The following is a 14,801-nucleotide window of genomic DNA, read 5'->3' as shown; positions in this document are numbered from 1 at the left end:
TATTTTAGTTTTCATATTTTGATACATCTTTATAATTCACCATCAAGATGCCTTGACCCTCTGGGGAGGATGACAAAGAATCATTCATTTCCAATTTGTTTTCAAAGTTATTTTGATTCAGAAAGTCAACACTTTATAAAATGTCAAAATGAATCACCTATAAGTTTATTTTTTAATTTGTTTCACTGAATGAACAACTCAGTAAAATGGACATAAATTCATGAAATATTCAGCAAAAATTTGGCTCAATCATTACAACAGCGACAGAAAGTATTCATTATGTACTTGCATTGGCTGATTTGGACACAAGCAGGAAGTTATGCTTGCTTTTAACAGTAAAGCCTTAATATTTGCTCTGTTCAGAGAGTTTTCAGGTATTTGAATGATGTTGAATAATACCAGAATTTTCATGAATGTTAAACTAAAATATTTTTCTTTATAGCTTTAATTTGAAAATTCCTATGGCAAAGGCAAAACTCACCCAGCCTTTAATTATATTTTTTCTTTTTAAAGATTAGGGGGAGAGGGGTGGACTTTGTCATCCAGTCAAATGACTAAAAAGAAGCTGTGTGATTTGGTTGACTGAGCACACAACTGATAATGTATAGTGAGTAGCTCAAATACAAAGTTAAATAGATGAGTTGATAGAAATGGGAAGGGGGAGAGAGCTTTCTGAAGATAAACTCTGTTGAATATATTTTAAGCCAGAACAATCATGAACTGAAATGAAGCAGAAGACTCGTGACATGTAGACTTCTAAATAGATTTTTAAGAGGACTTATCTTAACTGGCGATTTGACTACCACAATAAACTGCACATACCCAAACACATGCCACACATCACCTTTCTGAGATATCTAGCTACCTGATTTGGAGTTATAAATGTATGGCCCACAAATCAGGCAAGCAGATTTCTAAATTCTATCATTTTCAGCCCTGCAAAATATTTTACCCACATATTTCTAGGTTTGGAATTATATGACTGTAACAGAAAGCAGCAGCCTAGCAAGGGAGCTCTGTAAACAAGCAGGGTGCCACAGCTGCAGGTTACCAGGGCAACTGGCTAATGGGGTCATTAGCCAGCACCTGCAGCTGGTCTGATGACCAGATGCAGGCAGCACCAAAGGAGCATATAAGCCCAGAGCTAGGGCTCACAGGGGCAGTCGTTCTTTGGCTGCCACCAGGGAAGAAGCTCCTTTCCAAGGGAGTCCAGTGGCATGGCTTAGTAGAGACTTATACTCTTAAAGGGGCAAAAGGCTGCTACATGGTATTATTTATGTTATAGCCCAGGGTATTATTTATGTTGATTGGAATATTATAGCCTAGAGGCTTATATTTATATTGGAATAGACTGGTAGCTTGCAGATGAGACTTTAGGGGAGGTGGAGGCCTCATTAGTGTCTGGGGGGAGGGCGGCACTTGACTCTCATAGTGAGTCACAGACGGGCCCAGTGCACGAGAAGGGTGCAATCATGGGATGGTGGGGGGCAGGGGCCCGGCGCCAGGAAGGGCAGTCACAGAGGGGCCAGGAGCCTGGTGCCAGTGACGGTGCGGTCAAAAGAACATTTGAAGCTAGTGCCTCGAAGCCAGGTCCAACCCAGGGGGCCTAGGCTAGAAGGCCTAGCTAGATTAAAGGGCCAAAAACAGAGGAGGTGAAAGCCCCACAGAGGGACATTGTACTGGTAACTACCATGCCCCATGCCTCGCGGGTAAGGGGAGGTTATGGAGCCACAGAATTAGCCCATAAGGCTTTGGGTGCCCAAACATGCACAGCTGATCATAGAGGCCCAGCCAGGGGCCTGAGACTGCAGAGGCCCGGCCAGAGATCTGAAACCAGTGGAACCAAGGCCTAGCAGACGTCTGGGGACAGCCTCCCTATTAATTTATAATCCATCAAGGAGTGGCATGGGAGCACAGCAGAGTGAGTGGCACAGCCATGGCCGGGTCCACCACGATTAAGGCAGTGAAGTGCAAGATCCAGGTGCTGCAGCAGCAGGTAGAAAACACTAAGGAGTGCACAAACTGCCTACAGTGCGAGGTGGAACCCAAGTGCCACAACCACAAGCAGGCTGAAGTAGAAGTGGCATCCCTGAAACAACCTATCCAGCTGGTAGAAAACGAGTGGGTCAGAGCCCAGGATCATCTTGCCACAGTGCTGCAGAAGCTAGAGGAGGCCAAGGAAGCTGCCGATGAGAGTAAACAGGGCATGAAGGTGATTGAAAACAGAGTCCTGTAGAATGAGGAGAAGATGAAGCTGCAGGAGATCTAACTCAAGGAGGCTAAGCACACTGCAGAGAAAGCCAACAGGAAATATGAAGAGGTTGCCTGGAAGCTGGTGGTCATTGAAGGAGACCTGGAGTGCACTGAGGAGAAGGGTCAGCTTGCAGAGTCTCATGTCTGGGAGGTAGAGGAGCAGATCCGAATGATGGACCAGAACTTGAAGTGTCTGGCTGTGACTGAAGAAGAATACTCCCTAAAAGAGGACAAATATGAAGAGGAGATCAAGATCCTGACTGACAAACTCAAGGAGGCAGAGACTCATGCTGAATTCACTGAGCAATCAGTAGCCAAACTGGAGAAGACCATTGATGACTTGCAAGATAAACTGAAATCCACCAAAGAGGAGAATCTGTGCATGCAAAGAATGCTGGACCAGACCCTGCTAGAGCTGAATGAGATGTAACAGACCCCTGCCAAGCCTCTGCCATGCTGCTGGGCCAGCTCATCTGGCACTGACCTGTATCTCTGGGCTCTACCACTTACCTTCCTGTTGCCAATTCAGCCAAACACATTCCACCAGTTTGCCCAAGGGTTAAAAGTCACCAGGTGGGGGCAGAGCCTAAACAGCTTCATTAAGGGAAATAAAGCAATGCAATAATGGTTGGAGAGCACGTCTGAGATTGTACACATTTTTTAATGACCTCTTTTGTAGCGGCCATTATAAACATTCTGGGTAGCCCATGCGGAGCAGGGCATGGTCTCAGAACCACTAGGGGGTGTCACGACTGCCCCTGGGACTCCAAAATGTTGAAATGACCAAATAAAAATTTGATCTTAAAATGCTCAATTAGCATTTTAAAATTAATTGACATACTCATCATCAGATAAATGTAGAATATATTCATTCTGATGAATGAAAGCCACACACATTCACTTATTCTTTCTCTAGTCAACTACAAGCTGGAGCTGGTAAAAAGGGAGTATGTTTACTATGGCACTTGGAAATGTAGACATGCTGTTTTCAGTAATGTTGGGCTGTATGTATGTAATTCATTCCCTTAGCTAAAATGATAGCTGTTTATTTATCCTTTCCACTCACCTTGTGTCACCATTCATGACAGGGGTATGCAGGATTTGTCATGGATATCATTGATGGTAATAGATGTTCCGTCTAAGGAGGGAAAATTTGTTCTAGTAGCAGAAACAGCAGTTGCCCAACTCCTGCTGACAGTATTCTTCAGTAATAAATTAACATTGGTAAACTGACTGCAATTTATGGCTAGCTTGTTTAGTAAGCTTATGCAACACAGGGGGAGATCATACATGCAAAATTCACATATAGTTTGGTGTTTGAATGGCCTTTTTCACAAGACCAAAGACATTTAAATACAAATGTTGCCAGTTTAAATTATTTTCCCTGTCATTGCAGAATTTAAGGGATTAACTGCTATTTTGAATAACTTGATAAAGATTATACAACAGCCTCTTGATCTTTCATTTTTTATCCCTTTGTTCTCCAAATAACACACATTCTTCCTGTTACAAAGATCATTGCAGAAATGGTAGATGGCAGATGGGGGTGGGGCTAACTGGTTGTGTATATGTCTTGGCTCTTCGTAGAGCAGAAATGTGGGTAGAGTATAGTACACACCTGTACTATTCATAGGATCATATTCCTTCTTCTCAAATCTCTGCTACAAAAGATTTGAGGAGAAGGAATATAATTCTATGAATAGTACAGATGTGTTCAGTCTGCAATCACCTCCTCTCCCCCTGTGCCTTCCCAAGATTGGAGTGACCTGGTCTGGGGAAAGCAGGCTGCTCCACTACTCCCACTCCTGGGGGACTGGAGCAGTGGGGCAAAACCCCCTGTACTAGGGACTACAGTGTGAAAAGCAGGCAGGATGCTGCATTGCAGCTGAGCAGATCGAGCAAATGTGGCAAAGTCCCTGCCTGCTTCTTACTTGAGGGACTCTGGAGTAAGAAACAGGCAGGGAAGAGCTGGTGACTCTGGTCCCTGGGAAGAGTTAAGCTAGGGAAAAGTGTGCAGACATTCAGGCTGCTTGCAAACATTAACCCCCTCCCCCCACCTCCCTCCCAAAAAAGTGCTTTACTGGAAGAAGTAGCGTATTACCTCGGCCCAGCTCCACAGCGTCTGCATAGACCAGGTGCTTCAGCAGGGCTTTTGGTGCTTTTAACTAAAGCTGATTCAATCACCTATTAGATAAAAGCGCCAGTAAAGTGCCCGATCTATATGGATTGAGCCAGATCTAGGTCCAACTAATGCACTGCCTCTTCTAGGCATGCGCTGGGCTTGGAGCAGGAATGCATGAAATTTGAAGTAAGGTGCTGTTTTTGTTTTTTTTCAACATCTGCAAGCAGCCTCAGTCTCTCAGGAGAAATTCTTCCAGGAGTGATTTCCTGTCTGGTTGTAATCAGGTTATTTTGCTTCTGGAGCAGCCATTTACAGTGGTTCTTATAAAAACTGGATCAGGCCATGTCAGAATCAGCACGCAGGGCCAGTCCACCAGGGCTCTGTATGTAGTGTGTGTCCTGTCCTGGCTCCCTGTGCTGCATGAAGCACATGCAGCTTGTCCAGCCCCATGCACCATGTCCAGCATGTGCCATCCTACTCCAGAGCTTGCTCTGTACATGGTGTATGGTTCTGGAATTGGACCAGCCATGTATACTGGCTCCAATTCATGTGGACAGCCTGGGGCCGGATCCAGACCAGCCCTGGAGCCAGTGCTTTGGGTCAGTCCATGGACTAGCACCGGGCTCATGCTGCATGCAGTACCCTGTTGGACTGGCCCTGTGTGCTGGCTCTGGTGTACCCCAACCAGGCCAGCACATCAGCCCAACAACCCTCATTCTACTTGCAGGGCTGGATGAGTTTGACACTCCTGATTTAGCCCATAAACATGGGGAATTGAAGAAGTCTTTACCTTTTTTGGAATCTCTCTCTCCACTTCTAGTAATTTCCTTCACTCCGATACTTTATTGAGGATATGTATCTGAACGCCACCTCATACCACTTCCAAGTCATTAAGAGTACAGGTTGTAGCTCCTTACTCATGGTACTTCAAAAGACTGAAACTCAGGCCCCTTAAGGCATTTTTACATGACACGGGGGTTTAATTCTCCCTAAATTGAAGCAGTGTTTTTTTAAAAATACCACTTCAATTTAGGGGGAAGTAAGCCCCAGTGCTGTGTACACCCGTGTCTGCCCAATCCTTTCCTTACCTCTCCAGGGGTGAGGAGGGCAGAGTGAGCTGCTGGCAGACAGAGTGGTCCCTGAGCTGCAGGGGGCAGGGGCTGGTGCTTCCCTCCTCTGCAGACACCCAGCTTGGGCAGTCCTGGGGGGCACCACAGTCACGGAGGGAAGCACTGGGCCCCCACATAGCTCAGGCATACAGGCAGGCTCTGCAGGGGGACAGGGGGAAGATCAGGCTTGCCACTTTTTCTTTTTTTTTTCCCCCTTCTGTGGAGTCTGCCTGCATGGGGTGCTGTGAGGCTGCCTGCACAGGCTGCCTGCACAGCCCCTGAGCCAAATGGAGCCCAGTGCGTCCCTCCACAGCTGTAGGGTAGGAAATTAAAACTCCTCAGAGGTGTTTTAGTTTGCAGCACCCCAAAGTCTTCTGCTGCATCCCAAAGTCATTTAAGGCGCATTACGATGCCAAATGTGCTACAGCGGCTGGAATTAACGCACAATACGCTGCTGAATGTGCAAACAGCAATGCCATTAAAGTGGTGCAAAAGATATTTAACCTACTTTAAACCCACTTTAAAGTGTCATCTACAAATGCCTTTAGACATCATAAGAAAGTGTTTGACAGCAGTGGCAGGAGATAAATCTGATGGATGAGACATCAGTGCAATGACCCATTGTTCTGGCAGGGAGTTTATAAAGAGAACCTTTTAAATTTCCACAGCTACAGTCTTACCACCAGGTTGTAGTTACAGTGCAGCTATGCATCCACACTCTGGCATATTGATCAAATATGTATTTTTTGTAATTGTCAATTTAAGCTGGTGTTTGCCACCCATAATATGAAACAGTAACTTTCCTGTTTCCAAGAACACTGTTAACTTGAACATCACATTTCCACTTGAACATTTTGTACTACCAGTAAACAACACCTATAAATACTATCATTTAAAGACACTGGCAGGAAAAATTCACAGGTTTTTTTTTTTCAGTTTTTGTCCTTGTTCATTCGAGGCAGACAAGGTTCTTTGGGTAGATGTGATAGCTTTTATTAGACCAAATAAATAGTTGGAAAAATTGTTCTTTGCAAGTTTTTGGGCACAAACACCCTTCTTCAGGTGTCGGGAGAGTTTGCTGCTGTTTTCTGTGGTCTCCTAGGTAGAATAGAAGCCAATATGCAAACTGCAGGTCGGTGAAGGTGCAAATGCATGGCAAATTGGGTATTTTTGTCTTTGAATCAAAGCACACTGGAAACCTATCAAAGGCAAAAATACCCAATTATCTGTGGGTGCACATTTCTCACAAGACAACCACTCTCTCTGCAGTCTCTCAGTTCTAATCCTCAAAGAGAATTTACAAAACACCTTTTGTAGATGAGCCTATGAACTTCACTTCATAAATCTGCTAGATTAAAAAAATCATGGACTAAATATAGCGATTGGATTTATGGCACATTGTAACCCCGCTTGCCATTTGATAACCCCAGGTAACCTGTCTGCATTTTACCAGCTACATTCTATCACCACATCTACATTTCTTCTTCCCCCTGCCCCACCTACCTGTCTCACAACTATTGTTTCCCATCCCCTATGATCCTTACTGCCAGGCATTTGCATTTTCACAGACCTGCATTTTGCATGTTGGCTTCTCTTCTACCCAGGAGAGCACAGAAAACACCAGCAAACTCTTCCTAAGCCTGAAGAAGGGTGTTTGTGCCCAAAAGTTTGCAAAGAACAAATTTTCCAACTCTTTAGATGGTCTAATAAAAGATATCACTTCTCCCCAAAAAACCTTTACTACTTATGTCCTTAGACCAACATGGCTACAACCAACAACGCTTGTGCATTTGATATACTTTGCTTTCAGTGGCCCAGGGTTTCAAAATAGGAGTGTTCCTTTAATCCATATTTAGGGTCCTGAATCAGAGACCTGATTTCCAAAGAAATAGAGTGTCTAAAAAGTCTTGGACAAAGTGAATGGTTCCTATTAGATACTCAGAACTTTTGACAATCATGTCACTTATTTAGGAACCTATATAAGATTTTAGGAAGCATGACCACTGTTTGCAGGACTGGGGTTTGATTGGAAGAGTAAACACACATGCATGAGTTCATGTATTCATGTTCTAACCTTTGTTAAGCTTTTCCCAGAAGATCAAATGTAAAAAATGGCAAAACCAAATGATTTCAAATAAGAAAGGGTGACCTCTTGTCAGATATGAGCCAAGTAAGATTGTGATGCCTTGAATGGAAATTGTTCATGGGGTAGTTCATATGGTACTGGTCCAGTAGATAGCATTTGAGGCCAGTATGGATGAAATCCATCAAGGTGTTGTTAATAGACCCAGTTATTGTATAGGTATTTTCATTCTAGTAAAACAAAAATGAGAACCTGATCTTTGGTCATGATAAAAATCTAGTATCAAGTGACGTGTATATAGCTCTGTTTGTTAAGATTCCAGTTGGGTGCATCTACACCTCATCATATGGCAACGTTGCTATGGTGCTGTGCTTTAGTGCTTTTGGAAATACTACAGCATGGCGCAGTATGGGCAGCTGCTCTGCTGTGCACGTGATGCGCAGGGAAATTTCACTGCTACAGTGCACAGTTACGGCAGTGTAGCTGGTGATCATGTGTAGACGCATGTGATTGCTACATCCCCGTAGCATGCTGTATGGCAATGTAGCACATTGCTATGTCGCTGTAGGCCAACATGTAGACACACCTATTGGGGATCATTTTGCTTAATATAAATATTTTTGCATAATCGCAGCATTTTTATTATACTTTTCAGATTGAAATAAGTGAGAGCAAGCGAAAGGAACAGGAGCCTTGTGCGGAAATGAATATTTGGGAAAAAATTGAAGACATATGGAGGCACATAATCTAGTTAAATTACTACTTAGAACTATGTAACAAAAGAATCCAAACCTAGTTTTTTTTCCCTTTGTTATAACTGTAATGAAAAAATTTCTTCAAGTTTGAACATCTCTGATAATTCTGGTCTCAAATCATTGTCTTTGGGGACAGATCTCTAATAGCATGCAGTACATTAAAATTCTTCTCAGTTCATTATCGTTAAAAAGTTGTTTTTTATAGCCATGCTTTATCTAACATTATATGCCCAATAGGATGTTAATTAATTTTGAGTAAAATTCTCAGTTAATTACTATGAAGTGCAATTACAATGGTTTTATCATTCAGGTTTTGATTCTCATCAGGAAACCTTTAAATGGTGATCTCTTGCAGTCTTTTGTTAAATTAATAACATTCAAACATATATTTTGTTAAAAGCTGGGTGAAATGTTGCAAATTCCCTTTAGTTTTAAAGGGATGAAACCAGCTCTTGCCTTAAAATATTCTTTAATAAACAGAATGACTGTGGTGGGGTCAGGTGTGGAATCAGTGGAATTCCAGCCTTTTCAAAAATATGTTTGGGATTATGTTCTCCCTACATTTTCATGCTTCATCTTCCTAGGAGCCTCACTTAGACTGGCTAGATCAGGGGCCAGTGACCTTTTCAAGCCACAGGCCAGAACAACCCAGCTTCAGTTCGGTGCTGGTCCAGTGGCTTCAACAATGCATCAGCCTCAAGGGGCAGGCAGACTGCCTGTAGCTGCACCAGTATAGCTTTTCCCAGACCCCCACTTGCCAGCTGCAGCATTTCTAGCTGCAGGGAAACTGCATCTGGACTGAGCAACTGGGAACTGTGCACACACTGCTGCTGCTTCTCCCTAGCCCCCCCACTCCCTCGACAGTTGCAGTTCTCAGCTAGTGCATGGAGATGTATTGGTGCAGGTGCATGGGTGCAGTTCTCAGCTAGTGTGGAGATGTATTGGTGCCAGACAGCTACAAGCCGTTCCTGTATCGTTGCGGTTTCTCCCCAGCCCCACTCCCTGGCAGGGCTGTGAGTGCAGCTGGAAGCAGCTCAGTCCTGGCTCAGTTCCCTAACAGATGGAAGCTATGTCCATGCTGCAGCCAGAGAACAAAGGGTAGGGAGAAGCAGTGGTGATGCAAATGCAACTTACAGATGCCCAGGCACAGTGCAGCTCTTTGTTGCCTGGCCCCAGCATGGGCGTGGGCAGAGCCAAAGCCTCCCAGCTCTACAGGCCAGATCCGTTTGGTTCCATGGGCTGGATCTTGCATTTGGGCTGTAGTTACACAGCCCTTGTTAGGGTTTCACACATTTATAGTGGGTGCAGTGAGAGAGCACATCTTGTGTCATAAGAGAGAACTTCACCCTGAGTGTGGAAGGCTGGTTTAAGACTTGTCTAGAGCTGTATATATGGACTATTTGGAAGATCTGCCCACCAAATAGCTGCCCAGTTGTGCCTGCATGCTCCTAACAAATTGGGAAGAGTCCCTGTGTAGCCTCACATAAGCTGATAGGGAAGGCAACCTGGGTACCAGTCCAAGATCAGCCAGTTGGTAGGGCCATAGATCTTTGTTTATTTAGATCCAGTGGCTGCTACACCCTCATGCCATTGGCAAAAAAGGAGCTGGAGATTCAGTTCCAACCCCTGAAGATTATGGTAACAACAACAAAGGGAAAGGGAGCTGTTTTGGGGATGATTTTTTTCCCCTTGTGCATCACTCTACCTAGAGCCTGAAAGTCAGAATTTGAGTGAGCAGAGTGAAATTTACACCAAGAGGACAAGTACCAAAGTCCTTGCATAGTGTTTAGCTTTGGCAAAACTGGTTGGATATTCAAAGCTCAGATCAGGAGCAGTCCAGATCTGTTTGTTAGTCCTTTAGGGATGGAAAAAGGTTTAGATCAATAGCTGATTTTTGTGTTGCCTTCACCAGTCATTATACTTGCATGTGACGTTGATTAAACTGACAGCATTTGCCAAGTGAGGCTAGAGGCAGTGTGGTAGGGAGGCAGTATTCCATGTCATGCTTTCCTTTTACTTACTGTTTTTTCTTCAAAAGAACAATTTCATCTATTTCTGAAGGACATTAAAGAAAACATTTTCACATCAGAGTAATACGTGATGTTAAAAGGCAAACTATTAGGGTACTTCGATTGCAATATTAACAAAGCTTTCATTGTGTAACCTTAATTACAGGTTAAGTGCATTTTTAGTCTCTAGGGTGGGTAATAAATATAATGCAATCAAAGCCATCTCTGGAGTGGTTGTTTTCCATTAGTGAAAATGCTTCAAGCCCATTAATTATAAATAGAAATAATAATATATTATTCCAATAATATATTTAATGTAAAACGTTCTTTTAGCCAACTACACTGCATACTCTGGAGATCCTGATTTCAGCCATTGTTTCCAAGCAGAAGACCTTTAACATGGCTGAAAAAAAATTCCAAGTTCATCTCTAAAAGTCAGAATATGATATATGTGAGAGTAAAATCTCCAGACTGAAAGTATTCGGTAATAGCCCTATTACATCTCTCTGTCCTGTGCCCTGGTTATTTCCATCTAGGTAGCTGGGTATTTGGACACAATATAAGCAGCTATAATGCTACTCTGTCTTAAGCTGAGAAGGGACAAGTTGGTCTCCCAGCTGGGGACCACACAGTTAGCAAAAATTGTTCATTTAAGGTAAACAGGCAAAGCTTGGTCAACAGGAGTGTAAGCAGGGTGAAATGGTGTTTTCCCTCTCCCCAGAAGCCTGTGCCAGAGCAGCCACCACTCTAAACCCAATATGTATGCCAGGAGATATGGAGGGAATGAACAGAGCACCAGGGTAAATTCCCAAGGAGCCCTGTCATGCAGCTGTTGCTGCTGAGCAAAGCAGATGTTGCTATGTGCAGTGGTAGCACTATCTGGGGAAGCTAAGCCTTCCCTTTCCCTTGCTTACATATTTCCCTGTCCCATCTCCCTCCCTGCCCCCATCTGCAGGTTGGCATACTCCCCCTGTCTCCCTGACATATGCCCTGGCTGCTCAGTGAGCTCCCTACACCTTTGACGGTCAACAATTTGATGGGGAGCGTAACAGGATTCCAGACCAAAGCCCTGTTACTTGAGAAATCTTGCAGCTGATAGTGATTATGGCCCAGTGGGGTGAGGAGATGCTCCCATGCCCACAGACAGCCAATGGGGCTCAGTGCCTGGGGATATGAAGAGGATGCTTCCTAGGGAAAGTTGCCTTTGGGCACCACAGGACAAGAGAGGAGGTGCGCGGAAGACTCTCCGGGAGAAGGATCCAAGAGGAGGGATCCACAACGCAGGGTCAGCATGAGCTGAGGGATCCTGGAGCTCAGGACCGGCAGGCCCATACACCACCTACCAGGAATCCGTGGGATTGGCGGTGAGTGTGGGGAAGAGCGGAGCTGTGGAAGAAGCCATGGTTTCTGCACCGGGATGCGAAGAGGCAACTTGAAAGCAAAAAGGGGGTGGCAGGGGGGTCACCAGCCCAGACCCCTGAAGAGACCCGGCACAAGCATACAGACCCCAAGGGGAGAGGGACGCTGGGCACCGAGATCTCAAGACCTGGCCATGGGCTAACTCCTGAACCCACACACTGGCACCTTGCAGCAAAAGAGGCTGGGCGGCGCCCATAACAAGCCACTAATGAGGTAATTAGCGGCAGGGAGCCCAGACTTGAGAGAATAAAGAAAACTCTTCTCCCTTCTACTTTCTTTTGATTATGGGGAATGGGCAAGGACTTGAATAAGACGGAGAAGCCTGGAGACTCCCTTTGCAGGGTACAGGACGTGGAGGGGACCTTTGGTGGACTGATCGTTTGACGCAGCCACAAGTGGGTGAAATGCGCCTCCTCACTTACTGTCCCAATTGAGGTGCCGGGGATCCTCTTCGGAGCACGGGGGTGATCCCAGGAACAACTCTGATGAGCTGCTGCCTCCCACCTGGTTCCCTGTAAAAGAAAGAATAAAAAGCACCTAGATTATGAAATAGACCAAGCGTGGTCCTTCCGCAGGTACTAATTATCACATCTCTTTCCTCCCCATTTCTTTAACAAGATCAAAGTCATGGCAGGCGAGAACCAGGGGATCCTGGGGTACCCTGCATGGACACGCTAACAGGAGATTCAGAGCTCATGAAGTATACTTACAGATATTGTCCCCAAAAAGCAAAAGGAAATTTTAAATCAATAAATGTTTGTGCATGGAATTTTGCTGCACTTGCATTTCTTTTGAATTCAACTGCTCTAGCTTTTCTATCATAAATACGTGAAGTGTATTTCAGAAAGAATTTTTCAAATGCTCAACTTGACCTAATTCCCACTAAAGTAAATGAGGTTAGGCAAACACTGAAAGCTTAGAAATGTTATCCAAATGCTCAATATTTGTGATGAAATTTTTCTATAGCTCGTCTTTTCCAGTGTTCTGTCACCTGTCTTTGAAAGATCAATTTCCGTTTAAAACAACCTTCTCCAAAAAAATTGATGTGATGTCACACAGTCCTCAGAAATAAAACTGAAAGCTGTGTGGCCCAACTGAGCTGATGATATGATCCAATCATGTAGTATCTTTTCTTGAAGCTTAAAGAAGCTTAGGTGCACTCCAAACATTTTCGCTTCTTAAATAATTTTCAGAACTACTGTAGCGGCATAAATGTGTCCATTCTACAGCCCTGTACATCTGTATATATTCAGCATACTTAGCTTAAGCCTACAAGAGACAGAGAAGTGATACAATATGGCTATACCAACAAAAGTGAATTGTATAAGTGTAATACCACACACACATTTGGCTTGTATATATTAAAGTGTGCTTTTGGGTGTGTATTGTCTCGTGTATGTGTGTATTTTTGTGGGCAAGATAGCCCCTGTTGTTCTGGCCATGTGCTCAGCACATGGTAAGCTGGGGCCTATATCCAGGCAAAATATGTAAAACTTTCTAGCATCACTGGCCAGAGGAAGCAGAAGAACCTCCAGGTAGATTGAGTAAGAGAGAGGCAAGAGCACGGCACTGCCTAACTGAACATGGCTTAGGTGATATCACGCCAGGTATATAAGAACAACTCAACTAAGGTTTTTCTCTTTCCCCTGGGGCTGCTGAGAGCTGCACAACTGAATTGGGAGCCAGAAAACCTGTTCTCCATGTGGGAGTCTCCCCCATCTTCACTGGAGGAGCAAGCAAAAGCTGTGTGACAGGAAAGCCTTAGGTACAGGGAGAGAAAGTCTGTCTCAGAGTTTAAGACTCCAACTTCCTCCCTCTTTCCCTTGTTTTTTTCTCCTTGAGTGGGTGTGCTGATCCCTGAAGCAAAGTTAACAGGAATGGAGTCTTGGCAGTGTTGCTGGCACTTTTGGCCATACAGGCCTTAAATGGGATAATACCATGGCAGTGTTAATCCCTGGAGCAGACTGACAAGGAATGGGGTCTGGCAGGTAACTGGCCACATGGGCCTGGCCCCCTCTGTTTTGTAATTTTTGTGTCTCAGAATAGTGATATAGCTGAGACTGGATGTCCAGGCTGCAGCCATAGGCCTGGGCCCTTTTTCCTGTTTCACAGCTATTGTGTTTCAGCCTAGCTATGGCTGAACCCCAGCCATATGCTTGGCTAGCAAATTTGGGCCAGGGTGAAGCCTGTCAATGTTTAAGCCAGGGTTTAATCTGAGGGGTGGGGGGTGCACACTCCCTGGTGGACCCAGAAGTGAACTGGAAGGGCACCAGAAGTGCTTCTGGTCCATTTCTGGGTCTGCTGCCAAGTGCACTTGGGACCCCCCTGTGCTCCCGTGGGTCACTCCATCCTCCCCATCATCCCAGCGTTCACAAGCCATCTGGTACTTTGAGGTATGTAGAAAAAACATTTAAAGCTGTGTCCGAATCATTGAATCTCTCCAAATCAATTTGGAGGGTTCTGATTCGATTCAGAGAGATTATTAGGTCTCCTGATTCGATTCGGATTTGGAGATTCAGCCACCAAATAGGGCCAAATCTCCTCCAAATTGAATCAGCAACCGAAGCTTCACACAACCCTATTGAGAACCCTACCCAATTATATAGTTCAGTGACAGAATCGTGTGCTTTCACTGATACATTTTTCATCTGATTATTGGGAGAATTAAAAATGCTTTTACAGGGTATTTTCTTGACATAATTCTTGATATAATTAAAATCACAATCAAATATACACTTTAACCCAGAGGGGATTTTTTTAATTGCCTGGGCAAAACTCCCTTGTCATGTGTTGTGAAGGGGCGTGGTGTGCATATGTTGAGTGCTGGAAAGCAGGGAGGGGGAAGGAAAAGAGGGCACTGTTACCTACTCTGAGGGACTCGGACACTGACCGCTACTGTGGCCTTTACTTGGCCCCTTCATCTGTGTGCATAGGGCTGTTTCTGCCTACCTCCTATGGCCACTAGGAGGTAGCTGTAGCCAAATACTGGAGGGCAGGGGTGCCAATTTGGCACTCCCTCTAAGCCAGCACTCACACCTAGTACCCCTTTTG

The 14,801-nt window shown here is 44.7% G+C and overlaps 1 pseudogene; it reads left to right on the top strand.

Annotated features, from left to right (window-relative positions):
* Positions 1–1,936: 1,936 nt before the first annotated feature.
* On the top strand, positions 1,937–2,683 carry LOC109298220 (annotated as a pseudogene).
* Positions 2,684–14,801: the final 12,118 nt, after the last annotated feature.

This window comes from Gavialis gangeticus, unplaced genomic scaffold (assembly GCF_001723915.1).
Source record: "Gavialis gangeticus isolate Ggan-Ray unplaced genomic scaffold, GavGan_comp1, whole genome shotgun sequence".
Lineage (NCBI taxonomy): Eukaryota > Metazoa > Chordata > Crocodylia > Gavialidae > Gavialis > Gavialis gangeticus.
This window is presented reverse-complemented; position numbering and strand designations above follow the sequence as displayed.